Genomic DNA, 14388 nt, shown 5'->3' on the forward strand with positions numbered 1-14388 from the left:
GCGATTGAATTCCGAATTAATTGCGTCCGATTTGCGGTTTTATGTTTAAACCAGAAAAAAACGCCGATACATAGTTGGCAATCAACAAAGGAAAAAAATATATAACCAACTAACCAGCAATTACATGCTTATTTGAAAGCTACACTGGCGCAATTTCAACTCATTAGATCGACGCTGATTTTCAATAGATTTGTCCGACCCCTCCGGTGGATTTGATTGGGGAAAGAGTACAGCTGAATAATTCATATATGTGCGGGTGGATCGTACATCCGGGGGCAGTCGTCACCTCATTGATTTCACACCGGGGCGGGGGGGTCCGACGGGGGGGAATGTCAATTATTTAAATTTTAATAATTAAGCGTGAGAATAATTAGCTTCGGGAAATTTGATATGCAGGAGTGAATTTCAACAAAAAAAAATTATTTTTCGGGTATCCATAATCCCGGTTCGCTTTTCCCAGAAACGATGCGGTCACCGTGACTACATCGTTTATCGAAATCAATTTATCACACAAATATTACATTTTATCAAGATTCATTCGGTGTGGTTGCTGGGAAATATGTTGAGGGTTAACCCCAGATCATTTGAATTTAAACCTTAATAAATATTTTTTTCGGTTGAAAAGTAGCGACCGTGTTGATATTTAATTCAATTTGCAAATCTGTAGTATCAATTCTTTGGAAAATTACCGTTTCGCTGGAGGCTGATTGTTTGTTGTCGCGTTTAATTTTGAACAAAATGAAAACCGAAATAATTATTAATATCTTGGTGTCCACAAATTTCTGTGTATGGAGTCACGAAATCACATTCCTTGTTTAAAGAAAAAAACTGCTGCTAACAACCTGTCCGCAATAAAATAAACGCTTGTTCTAAAGTTGAATAATGTTGGCTATAAGTTTTTATTCCTTTTTTTTTCTCATCCATCATTCATCTAGAATTTACAGGAATAGTTTCGACCTCAGCTTCAAGTGCACCCTCTGCTAACTATATAGTAAGTGAATAGCAGCGCACTGACTGTACAAAGAATAACTCCAGTAGTTCGAACATTGTTTGCAGCCGCTGCCAAGCACATGCAATCCACAGGCCACTCCGGTAAAGATAAACGATAGAATCTTTCCCCAAGGACGGAATTCGCTTTGCTTGCGCTTTCCGCTACACAAGCTTCATTCAGTACACGCAGCAAAGTGAAGCGACGGAAAAAATATGAAATATTTGCCAACATTATTTACCCGAAGCTCCACTATGTTTGACTAGTTGGCAAACAGGGAAGGACAAAAAGGGAATCGATCCACGCTCTCGAATAACTTGCTTAGCGGAACCATGATTGAGAAGTACTCGTCCCAAAGCCAACAAGGCCACCCACCAACAACAACAACGACAGCAACAACCGCTTGGAGGACACGACTTTCCTCTCAAAAACGATAATCATGATTTATGAAGATAATTTGTCGCTTCGACGATCGACTCTCGTCGCGGGATTTACTGTATGGAATGGAATCGTACCACTCCAGTATAGGAGAGGGAAGATAGCAACATACTAATTGAGCTGCTACTTTCCGGAATCCTGGCGGATCGGATCGCCCTCTCTTCCTTTCTGACTATGTGTTGGAAAAATCCTCGACCAGAGAAAAAAAAACTGACGGCAAAAATCATAATAAATTACGGTGTGCCCGTGGTACAGCGGTGACCCAGTTCGAGACAAGCATCATGGTGGTGGCAATCTTGGTGAACAAAAAATTGAATCACTTTCGATTATGTCTCCGGAGGATGGCACGTACATATGACGCCGCCGCCGCCGCCGGAGGAAAGAAGCTTTCACGAATACTGACGCGGTGTCAGATTTCATTGAACAACCGACGGAAGCTTTCACTTTTTCCTACCGCTCGCACGTAGATACGTTGATACGGATATGGAACAATTTTAACGGATCAAATCATGATATATTTGGGTTCTTTTTCCAGTAAGTGGTTAGGTAATTTGCGTGTTTGGCATACTCATATTCGCACAAATTGGGATGATATATGAAACTTTCTGTGACTTCCGTCAAAATTTAGATTATTTCACGAATTTCGACTTTCAGCAACTTTTGTACTTTGAAGGGGCCCTAGTCAGCCGATGCTCTCAAAAGTTTATATATGACAGCTGGAGAAAAACAAACCCCCAATTAGTGTTTTTTTTTTTCAATGGAGAATGCAATTTACGCACTAACCCAGTACACGTGCTGTTAGTAGATGCCAAGCTACCGCACGGGGTGTACTGGAGTGTCGGGTTCTCATGGTGACACCATGACTAGGTTATACCGACTAAACTCCATTGCGCACCGCCATTGTTCCCACCAGGGACTACCTCTCGGCAGAGTTAAAAATATTCAAATTCATTGAATGAAAATTGATCATATTCAGGCGCATTCATTTTCAATATTCAGTGACGCAGCTGAAAACGTCAAACGAACAAACCACCCATTCATCCATGCATATTTTCATTCGTCTCCGATTATTACACGAAGCGACCGTTCAGCAACGAATCAAACGCTTCAAAGTAGGCCCTGGCACAATGTAAGCGATGATGATTGTTGTTTCATATGGTTTATCGGCATTTGAAAACATTTTCCTAGTTAATTAGTGTAATGAATATATTGTACGATATTCAACTGAATGAATAAGATGGATAGTTGAATGAATATTTTTTCTATTCACCGCGAGTCGCAACAGGTTCTTTTTCAGCCGTCAAAAAAGAGCTTCGATTATTTTTAACTCTGCCTCTCGGTATTACTTCTGGGGGGATGGCTGTACTAGATGTATTCACTCATCAAGGCCCAAACGCAATGGCGACGGAAGCGGAACGGCAACGGTACGCGGAATTGTCGCGGTTTGTACTAAAAAAACCGCGACCATTTCCGCGTATTCAAAACGCAATGAACATCAGCGGTTAGAGCTCGAATAGCGCTTGACATTCCTTTGTTGACAAATTTGGACCAAACCACAGCGACTTTCCTTTTACAAAGCTCATCGCAGTGAATGTCTGCTTTATCAATCGTGGTCGGTCCACTCGATTCCTTGATTAATACAGCAATGATGTAGTAAATAATGGCACAGGACTACTGATACTATCCATCCGAACTACAATGCGACAACCTTGTTCACGGATTCTAATACAAAAATTGGTTTAATCATTGCATGCTCGAATAATATAAACCTGGTTTAATCATGTGAAATATTTTTGTTAGATTGTCCTTGATGCTTTCACTGAAGGGGGAATAGATTAGATATCTGGTGATTGATTACAATCGCTTCACCTGCTGCGGGGTATATGTATATTTGGATAAAGATGTAAATTATGGATAGCGTAACGCCAAATATTCAGGTCATGGCAAGAAATTAGTATAGCCATGTCGGAATTCGGTAGAACAATTTGCATGATATCTATATTTTTAAAAGAAAAACGGTTGTCAATTCTACCAAGTGGGTGCTATGGAAGGACATAGACATCGCATTTGTCAAAATAGCTGGTCATACAACTTCCGAATCCGAACCTAAACTGATTGAAATAATGAAGAACACCAATAGAAAAACGAACAATGAAGAACACCATCGATTCGAAAGCATCCAACGACTTCAGATCTTTTGACCAAACCTGTAACCGAATCTTGAGAATCGCAGGTTTGATTATATTTAAAACTTTCTACCAAAGACCCAACCATGAACCAGTATCTTTGATATACTGCAGATAAATGGTTTACGTATCGTATCCGGTAGCGGGTTTCTCCTTTTCAATCAATGTCAATTAGTTTATCCTGGCTAACGCTTGCTTTGTACACTTGCTTGCAAAGTGGCTTACGAAGTTGGTCTGTGCATCCAAATGATTTTTCGCGTTCGTCAGAACGTAAACTGTGAACAAAACTAGAGTAACAAGAAACGTAGCTGTCTAGTAGATAAAATAATCACGGTTCCGTAGTATGCCCACCGACGTGCCAGTTTCCTTAATTGTTTAAATTAAAATACTTTGTTACACTAGTGGCATCTGTATAATGGTTCGTTTGGTGGACGTCGATAAATCAACAGTACGCAAAATCCAAAGTGTATTGACGTTGTACCAGATGTGCTAGAACGAACAAACTATCTTTTATTCTTGTTAAAAAATCGTTTCTTATCATTCCCAGCTTTTTATTATCTTGTGTATGCACTAATTCACAAAACTGTTCGTTAAAAGAACAAAAAGTAACAGAGATCTTTTTCAATGAGTACAGTTTCAACAGTGAATTTCGTTCATGTTTTTCATGCCGCCATCTTTGAATTTCTTCTGGTCCATTAGTACGCACACGAAAATTGCTTATTTGGGTTCGATTCCCAAAGCCGCACATATGATTGGAGATTTTTAGAAAAAAGCTTTTTCTACTCCAAAAAAGGCGAATGACCCTAAGGTTAAAACCTCTTAAATCGAATGAAACAAAAAAGCTGCTATTAAGTTCACTCTCTGCCCAACCTAAATATCCGCAATACAATACGTTAGATTCCACTGAATATGGAATTCGGTGAATTTGAATTAAAACAATCTGTTTACCGCGTTTTCGATTGCCGCTCTTTTTGAATTTTTTCAAAAAAACGCGGTTTTGTTCTTTTAGTACAACGCCGCGTTTACCGTTCCGCCATCATTGCGGACAACCGCATTGACTTGCATATATTCAAAATTATAATTGACAGCCGCTTTCCGTTGCCGTTCCGCTTCCGTCGCCATTGCGTTTAGGCCTTGACTCTCGCTCACGCGTTCATACATCCTGTATGAGGCTTACTTGGGTGCTCGCTCTGTCACGCCCTGATTCACTCTCTAACACTCCATGTGAGGCTTACTTTTGTGCTCACTACTAACATACCGTGTGAGGCTGACTTGGATGCTCACCCTTCACTCCTCTGCCACGCCATGAGGTATCAATAGCTACGTCCCAACATACTACGCTACGACCCTCCCATCTTGACATTAGGCAGTCCACGTATACGCCTATAGACTCGCTCTTCTGCCTTGCTTCGGGGTGGCTGGGTTTACCCCTTACGCGATTGCCAGTCGCTGCGCCAAGCCTGCCTCAGCATGAACAGATCATTCATTCACTTTTTTGCGCTCGGCCCTTTCCGCTCCAACTTACCAATCACTAGTTAGTCGTACCCGTCGTCTGTTGCTCGGTGCGCCAGATTCCCTGTAGCCTGCAGGCAATCTGGGTGGTTGCAGTCGAGATTGCGTTCCACTTCTCCACCGCTTGAAACATCCGCTGAGTAAGGGTATCAGGGGTTGTGTCCCAGCCACAGACGTCAAACATTGCTCTCCTTTCGACGTCGAAGCGAGGACATACGAGCAGTATGTGCTCGGCAGTTTCGTCAACACCTGGGCAGTCAGGGCAGATGGGGACCTCCGCGTGCCCGAACCTGTGGAGGTACTGTCGGAAGCAGCCATGGCCTGGCAGGAATTGTGTCATATGGAAGTGAACTTCCCCATGGGGTCTACCCACCCAGCTCGATATGTTAGGTATCAGCCGGTGGATCCACCTACCTTTCGAGGCGTTATCCCACTCACGCTGCCGTCTTGCGACCGAAGCCATCCTAGTGCGCTCGCGGGCTCCTCTGATGCCACGCAGCTCAAAGCGCTCCTCATTTTCCCGGATGACCAGCCCGACTGGCATCATGCTCGCTATCACGCAGGATGCATCGTGTGATACCGTGCGGTAGGCAGATATGACTCTGAGGCTCATCATGCGGTAGGTACTCTCCAGTTTCTGTAGGTAACTGGTTACCCTCAGTGCTCTTGACCATGACGGGCCGCCGTACCTGAGGATAGATACGGCAACGCCTGCCAGTAGCCTACGTCTACTGGCGCACACCTTTGAGCTGTTGAACATCATCCTCGATAATGCCGCAACAGCAGTCGAAGCTCTCTTGCCCGTATAGTCTACATGGCTGCCGAAGGTCAGCTTGTCGTCTATGATGACTCCGAGAGACTTCAGACTCTGCTGTGAAGTGATCACGACTTATCCCACATGGATAACTGCATGTTGTGCCGACTTGCGGTTGTTGACGATTACTACCTCCGTCTTATGCTGAGCGAGCTCCAGGCCTCTCGCGCTCATCCCTTCCTCCACCGCGTTGATTGCGTTTTCTGCGGTTAGTTCTACCTCAGCGATTGACTCCCCATAGACCTCCAAAGTTACGACGTCGGCAAAGCCGACGATCTTGACCCCAGGAGGGAACTTCAGTCTCAGAACCCCGTCATACATGAGGTTCCATAACACCGGGCCTTGGATCGAGCCCTGCAGGACTCCGGCGGTAATAGGAAACCCTTTTCTGACCGGCATCGGTCTCGTATAGCAGTACACGGTTCTGGAAGTAACTTTCCAGGATCCGGTACAGACCCACCGGTAGGCTAAGCCGGTGTAACGAGAGCACGGTGGCATCCCAGCTTGCGGCTGTTGAATGCGTTCTTCACGTCAAGTGTCACTAACGCACAGTATCGAATGCCTCGCCTTTTCCGTTGGATCGCTATCTCGGCTGTCTTTATCACTGAGTTGATAGCGTCCACCGTGGACTTACCCTTTCGAAAGCCAAACTGGTTGCTTGACAGGCCGTCCGTACCTTCTGAGTACGGGTTTAGCCTGTTGAGGATGATCCTCTCAAGCAATTTGTCAGTCGTGTCGATCAGACAGATTGGTCTGCACGCCGATAGGTCGCCTGGCGGCTTCCCAGGCTTCGGTAACAGCACCAATTTCTGCCTTTTCCATCTATCGGGGAAGCGGCACTCGTCAAGGCATTTCTGCATAACTAGCCTGAACATGTTCGGGTTCGCTATGATTGCTGCCTTGAGAGCGCTGTTTGAAACTCCATCCGGCCCTGGAGCTTTGTTCATTGCTAGGGAATTAGCCACTGCGAGTAGTTCTTCATTCGTACCGGAGCCACCATTTCGGCCGCGCTCACACTGTCTCGTGGTGCAGGTGGCCAGAGGCTTGTGACTCGGGACGGGAAGAGTACTTCGATAATCGTCGCCAAGCGGTCCGGTGACCGTTCTGGGGGTGGAGAGCCCCCTTTGGTCTTGGCCAGCACGATTCTGTTGGCGTCACCCCACGGATTCGCGTTGGCACTCTCGCACAGGTTGTCGAAACACGCTCTTTTGCTGCTTTTAATGGCCTTGTTAAGGGCCAATTTCGCAGCTCGAAACTCTTCACGGCGGTTCTCTCTTGCATCCTCGGTGTGGGCTCTTTGCATCCTACGTCTAACTATGAGGCAGGCTGATCATAGAGCTGCAATCTCGGCACTCTACTAGTATGCCGGGCGTCTGCCGTTTCTTGGCAGTTTTTTCCTCGGCATAGTGGCGTAGCACGCGCGTGGTAGGACCGCTACCAGCGCACACCGCTTAGGCTGTCGGTGTTGGTCTCCAGTTCCAGGACCGAGGTGAAAGCTTCGATGTCGAAGTGATTGGACTGCAATCAAAATTTTTCCATGAATTCAGCTAAATCTAACTATTATTTTACAAAAATGTGTAGTTCCTGGGAATCGAGTACTGATACACAACTATGCACTGCTAGGCCCCATGTAAAACTGACTCAGACATCACTTTGTTAAAAATTTAATAACTTCTTTCAACAAAGCCGGGTTGACTAGCCGCCTTCAACAAAGTTGTAGACAATTAAATTATCTTTCTTATTTTCACTTATAGTAATAATACGATGCATACAGTGCCACCTAGCGGCGAAAATGCGAGCTAGTGGGTTTTCTTCATGTAAATTGTCGAAAAATCCCATACAAACTTCAGGCACGTTGGTCCGGTAGCTAAACTTGTCCGATTTGCTTCAAATTTGTTACAAGTACTCCTGGTGGGGCTAGGAATCGACTCAGGGGTGGGCCGATTGAGTTTTCAAAAATTCATTCTTTTTCTGGGCGGTCTAATGTGGATTCTAACTTACTGTCAGCGCAGTGAGAAAATGGTGAACTGAATTTTCATCGCATATTTATGCTTCATTCATTGTTCGCTAGTCGAACGAGAAGCATGTGGATGCGCAGTTAGTCGGTGCGAAAAGAAGGCACTGTCGATTTTCGTACCCCATATTTTGTTGCGGTATTGAGAATACGAATGCGATTCGTATTCTCAATACCGACAGTAAAAGCAAACATATGTCAGATTCAATCGAATTAGAAAAACCATAGAAAGAGCGCCACTGAGAGAGTAACTACATTTTTGTAAACATATGCCCCGGCATTGCATGGTAACACGTCCAATGCTATAAGGATAGCCAGCTCCTGTCATGGAAGGGACCTCTGTACAGCCAGCAACACTGCCATGAAGATTAATACAGCACTTAATCCAAGCTGCTTAAATTCTGTATTTGGTTACAAAGTTTCGATTTTTTGAATCGTATGGCACCTTCTCCTCCCGCAAGATACAGAACGTCGTTTGGAATGCTTCATTTTCCTGTATATTGCCGAAAACGAGTGTTTTTTTGGGCTTTATAGCTATAATGCCTCATATATGTAGGACGTTGTCAAACCCCATATGTTGGTATAGGGTTGCTAGGAGGCCAAGATTCAAAATGGAGTCTCCGCAGTTGTCTGTCTAGAATTTTTCTACATCGAACCACATTCGTTCGAAAATTCAATCCGTGGTAAACGAGGATTTCCGGGATATGTTTAGAAAGCTAGTCTAAAGGTTGCCCACAGCAGGCTGGCGACATTTATGGAGAGCGATCACAGGTTGTCTTAGAATCATGTCGGATTCCGGAAAGGCAAGTCAATTCAACACAATTATAAGACACATAGTTTTTGTTCACTGTCCAGTTTCAGTAACGTAGAACGTGATTGTTTCAAAATTCACAGTCCATTGTTCAGGAACAGGAACTCACTAATTCCCATCAATGCATTTGGGCCACCATAAATTTGCAAAATCATTGTCCCGAGAACAGCAAACTACAAGCGAAATGCCCAAAACGAGCACCCGATAATTCCCTAAATTTGATAATAGAATATCACAAAAATATTTTTTTTCTCCGTGACATGCCTTGTTTTATCGCGAGCACATTCCAACCCGCACAATCGGATAACATTGCGGATAGAATCCGAAAATCGGATTACGCCTAGCTACCGTGATTATTGTAATTAAAACGTTTGCATTCGATTTCGCCACTGCTATTTATTCGGGTTGCACACTCCGGCCATGGCTGGCCAACCGCACCGAAAATGATTTTTTGGTTGGTGTCGCCCGATCCGGGGTTAAACGACGCAAGCAGGGTATGTGTGTTTGGAAAAGCTAATTATCCGCATGATGAATAACCGATTTTCGAGCTATTGATTGTCAGGTAAACCTTGGTAACCCCGTGGTTGATGGGAAACTATGCGTAGTAGCTAGTGTGTAGAATCATGACAATGAGATTTTCGTCGGTATATTTAGTTAGTTTGATTTCGGACATATACCGGGCTCTCTTAAAAATCCAATTTTGCACGTGAAATGAAAAATTGTTTCATAAACTTCAATCAAGCGGGCCGACCATTTCAATCACATGCGTAAACCTGGTGAGATAACTGTCAAACTTGCTAACCCATGTGGCTGAACTCATTGTCAAGTGAGATCGAAAGTGTCGAACAAGGAATCAGGGTGGCCAGACCTACCGATTTATCGGTAGTCCTACCGATTTTGGTCTTCCCTACCGATTCACTGACGACCAAGGCACAACTACCGATATTTCGTTATTCCTACCGAAAACTACCGATTTTTATTGATTTTTGACACATCCTACTCAACATTCATTTTTTGGGTTGGATTTGGTCTGAGATCTGTGTTGTTAGTATTTTAGAATTCTATGTCAATACTACGTTTTTGGGACAACAACCCGGCCTACCGATAAGATAGTAAGCTAACGCGTCGGATGTAGATTTTTTTCGCTCCTGACATTTCTTCAATTAAAAGTTGAAAAAAGTAAAATTTTAAAGTTCTTTTATCTATACTCGCCGCGAGTTGTTGAAAAGTGGAAACACACATGTTCCTATCAACGTTTACCCTGCCACTGTGCGTCATGCGAAGGTGGCAGAGGGATAGTGCCTGTTAACTATATTCCGATTGAAGGATGGATGCCAAATTCAATACCAGCTGCTAAGTTCATTGCGGTTCGCCAGGAATTGATTCCTGGAAGCGCGAAAAGAGATGAATTCGAAAAGGACCTTTCACCTACACCGAAGATTATCGTGGTTTTTCTGAGAACTAGCCGGCGAATAAAGACGCGGTGCTCCAGCTAAAAACGGGAGAAACGAGGCATCAAAACAGCTGGTTTACTATGAGCTAGAGTTGGTATAAGGATGATTCCGCAACAAACTGTAAGTTTTTTATGGGTAGGATGATTTGCCACCGAAATAACCAGTAAGTACATCTATGACTGTATTCAATATATTCAATATGGTACACAGTCCCAAGTCGTTTGCCACGATTCTGGAAAGTTCCGGAAGATTTTGCTAATGTTAATAGTTATGGTTTCTTATCGTTTATTTATTTCGTGTTTGTGGTTTTGTTTGAGTTTGTTGGTTTGAACCAAATTGAAATAGCATCGACTTCTCAGATTTTTAGTATCGTTTTGGCCGGCACAGATATTTGTGTTCTCTGTCAACGCATAACGAACGCCACGTGGGGTTTCTGTTTCCATTATCCTCTACTGTCCATTAGGGCTAGGAGTCCTGTATGGATTTTTGTCGAAGGTGAGTTGTCTGTTGGTTCGCATTTTTATGCGTTTATTGTTTATGTTTGGTTCTAATTAAACGATTTTGCCAATTTTCTCTATCGTTTCAGCGAGCGAGTAAGGGCGCTATAACCCTGGCTCATTAGCCAGGGCAGGGCTAAATACTTCTGTCCCATCCCAGGAACCAAGGACCAAAGAAGTGACATTAACCTTCTTAGCAAAGTCACTCCCAACGATTTATCAAACCCCCATCAAATTGAAACGGTTGTGTACGGTTGTCCACGTTTCTTCCTTATTCAAGGTTCAAAATGATCCGTTGATTAAATTATTCATTGAATGAATAATTTGATTGCCGTATAATTTTGTATCATCTTTATTTTGTACGCTGCACAGTTGGCCTGGCCGCTTTAATGCTTGTGTCATATTCAATATTTGCCACAAACATTAATAATGACAAGAAAAATTGTGGACGAACGTTTGCAATTTTCCAGGATCCCTACATGTATTGGCTGTGTATGTGTAGACTAGACTAGACTAGAACAACCCGGCCTACCGATAAACTTTTAGTGACCCTACCGATATTAAGGAATTCTATCTGGCCACCCTGCAAGGAATGTAGAGGAATCACACCGAAGGTTTAAGTGTTGTTATTGTTTTATTCAGATAATTTGAGCTTAATATCGATGTATTTCATAGAAGAATTACCCTCATTTAAATACACAATAACTCATATTTTGTTATTAATTCATGCCCTGCATGTGATGACATTACCAGACTTGAAGTGTGTAACTGTATCGTAGTAGCTTGGTTGAATATATTCGAACATGTTCATGAACAAAGCATAGATTTAGCTGTTTTTTAATGTGTTACACATTACAATTCGATCAACTTCGATGGCATAATCATAAAAATGATGAGAAAAAACCATACTTTTTTCGTTTATCACTCGCTTTCAATGGGTTGATAACCTTTCAGAAGCTATCGCTATAGAATTTATTGTGTTGACTATCGAGAAAAAAAACAATTTTCGTTTTTTTGTAATTAAAATGAAAAGTATTCAATTTTATATTAATAATTGAATGAATAATGACTGTTTTATGCATCGCTCAAACTATCCTGACAAATTCTCGCTAACCTGTATTTTTAGAACAATTTACGGTTCAACTGAGAACGCCTCGAAAGTGGTCATCTCTGAAAACGGAAAAGCACTTTTTTCGCTACCATTTACCATTTGAAAATCAATGTATCCGGAGTATTATAAAGCTACTACGGATCGATTAGTGTGGAAAAAAAACTGCTCGTTTTCGTTTACGAAGATGGCCGCTTTTCAAGGCTTTCGCAGTTGAACCTGAACCACCTTTCCCCTAGGATCCATGGATACCAAACAGAATGGAGGCAGGGAATCGCTACGAGAAAATTGATGTTTAATGTTTCTACATACACAAATTTTGTTGCACACACACACGGAAAAAAATCCATTCAACGACCCACCGATGTAACCAGGTGCCCGATGCAGGCTGGCCGATTGATGATCTGCACATTTGAGGTCAGTTCGGCGAAGGCTTACCATACGTTGACATCAATTACGGCCTGTAGAGAAAAGAACGAAAAAAAGCGCGGTTCCAACACATCACCTACAACACTGTTTCACAAACGGCAGAACTATATGATTGATGGGGTTGATTCGCGTTGTTTTTTTTTTGTGCGTTGCTATTCGGTTGAGATTTTAATCAATTTTTTGCTCAGTTGCTTTGAACCGGAAATTGCAATTATGGCGTGCTTCTGCGGCGAACGTTGCACAGAACATGGGCTACACTATTGTGGACATAAATTAAGTGGTGCGTGTTTTGCCAACCGCACCCCGTCCCAATTTTTCATGGGACATTTTTTTTTGCTACCATCCGGGCCCCTAAACGATGCGTGGGATGCTGATGGCCAGCGCAATTGAAATCTGTCTTTTTTCGCGATGTTCGTCGGGTTGGAACCTGCGGTTTTGTTTGCTGGAGCTGGTCAATGTTTATGGTCATGTTATCACATTCTGTCAGTGAATTGGATTTTTTTTTCTCGTTCGAACCATTTTTACCACTAAATGCGGTTGTTCTACTTTTTTTAAATACTGCCTTTCAAATATTTTTTGATGAGTACCTGCTAATTCGACTTTTTTTTCCTTTACTTGCAGGTACGATTCCGAAGAGACGAATTATTCACGAGCACTGCGTTAAGGTTCTTTTTCTTCTTCTTCTTCTATACCAACTGCTGTTAGTTTGTACAAGAGCCAGTCGGATCGACTCGAGATGCATTATAGTATAGGTATTCACATTCGTCAAGTTTGAGTGTGTTGGTTTGTTGCTAGTGAAATTTATCATGGCGGCTCAGGACCGCGAAGCACATAATCAACAAACCGACCAATCGAAACGAAGCTTGTAAGCACGTGGTAACAATAAGTATGGCGTCCGGGATCGCAAAAGAGCAAATGTTTACATCACTAACCAATCAGAATGAAGTATCGGACCACGTACTTCTGTTTTCTTCTTCATTTCTTCTTGTTTTCCCTAAAAAGTGACAGCTGATGCACACATGGAAAAAAATGTGTAGACCTGTATACACCTCGGGATCGACTATATGACCGTGTTAAGGTTTTATCGGAACCCTGCGAAGTTCTGTTTACACAAAATTGCTGGTTGCCAAAACTAGCAGACAAAATAACTTGCTAAACCGTGCAGCCAAATTAACTGTTTTGCTCTCCCCGTGCCTTTTTATTTAAAACATCGTCTTTGGTGTGAGTGAATACATATTAAGAAGACTGATATCTCTTTCCTTCTCCCATACAAACGAGAAGCGACAGAAGTTACAACGCCTCTATTGGCGGAAGGTAAGAAGCTTAATGTAAAAGTGTATATTTACCCGTAAGTGGCGTTGCTGTTACTGTCTTCTGATTCTGGCCAGAGTTGCCAGTCTTCTTGATATGCAGTCTTCGATAGAAGTCTATCTTGCCTCAATGAACGTCGCCTAGCAGTAACACCTAATTCTACAATATCAAGCATGCGTATTTACCAGGCTCCTGCTAGGCAGCCATTTTGTGCTAGCCAACATCTTGCTTTGTTTAGCTTTGCGCAGTGGCGATATCGTAACCAATGAGATACAACCGAGGTGCGATTATTGCTAATCAAAACAACCCTATGCTATTGCACGGGCGACATGGGCCTAGAAGCGGCTAGGCCCATCATATGTTGGCTACTGTCAAAGTCTGTATATCTCCATAGCGGATGACAGGAGTGACACCCCCTTGGTATTTACTGTTTATTTCGGTAACGTTCGATCAGCGATTAAAGACACTTCTTACATGGTATGTCAACTTAAACATTATTTTTAAGTTAAAAATCTTGTCCCTATTCATCGCAAGCGGCTGCCAGTCTTGTAACAAACGAAGCGGAATCTGCATCAAGAATGGGAAACGGTTTTCCATCCCACCCCTATGAGTGATGCGTTGTGGGACATATAAAAAGATTTGTGTTTACATTAATTCAGTCGACTACGTTCGCTCAGCAGAAGCAGCAGCAGCAGCAATAAAAATAAAAGTTTCGATGGAACGAGTCGCAGGGAGGCAAGATTAGCAGACTGAGACTAGGTTTAAAATGTTGAAAATGGAATAAACAGTGAAGTATAAAACAAATATTGGCACATATTCTCCAAAG

At 42.8% G+C, this 14388-nt stretch overlaps 1 protein-coding gene and 1 pseudogene across 1 annotated transcript in view; both read left to right on the forward strand.

Annotated features, from left to right (window-relative positions):
- Positions 1–14388, forward strand: part of LOC131677095 (limbic system-associated membrane protein-like) — an 825653-nt gene that overhangs the window by 394387 nt on the left and 416878 nt on the right. The window lies entirely within an intron of this gene.
- LOC131678113 (U4 spliceosomal RNA) lies at positions 13799–13959 on the forward strand (annotated as a pseudogene).

Source organism: Topomyia yanbarensis, chromosome 1, assembly GCF_030247195.1.
Source record: "Topomyia yanbarensis strain Yona2022 chromosome 1, ASM3024719v1, whole genome shotgun sequence".
Taxonomy (NCBI): domain Eukaryota; kingdom Metazoa; phylum Arthropoda; class Insecta; order Diptera; family Culicidae; genus Topomyia; species Topomyia yanbarensis.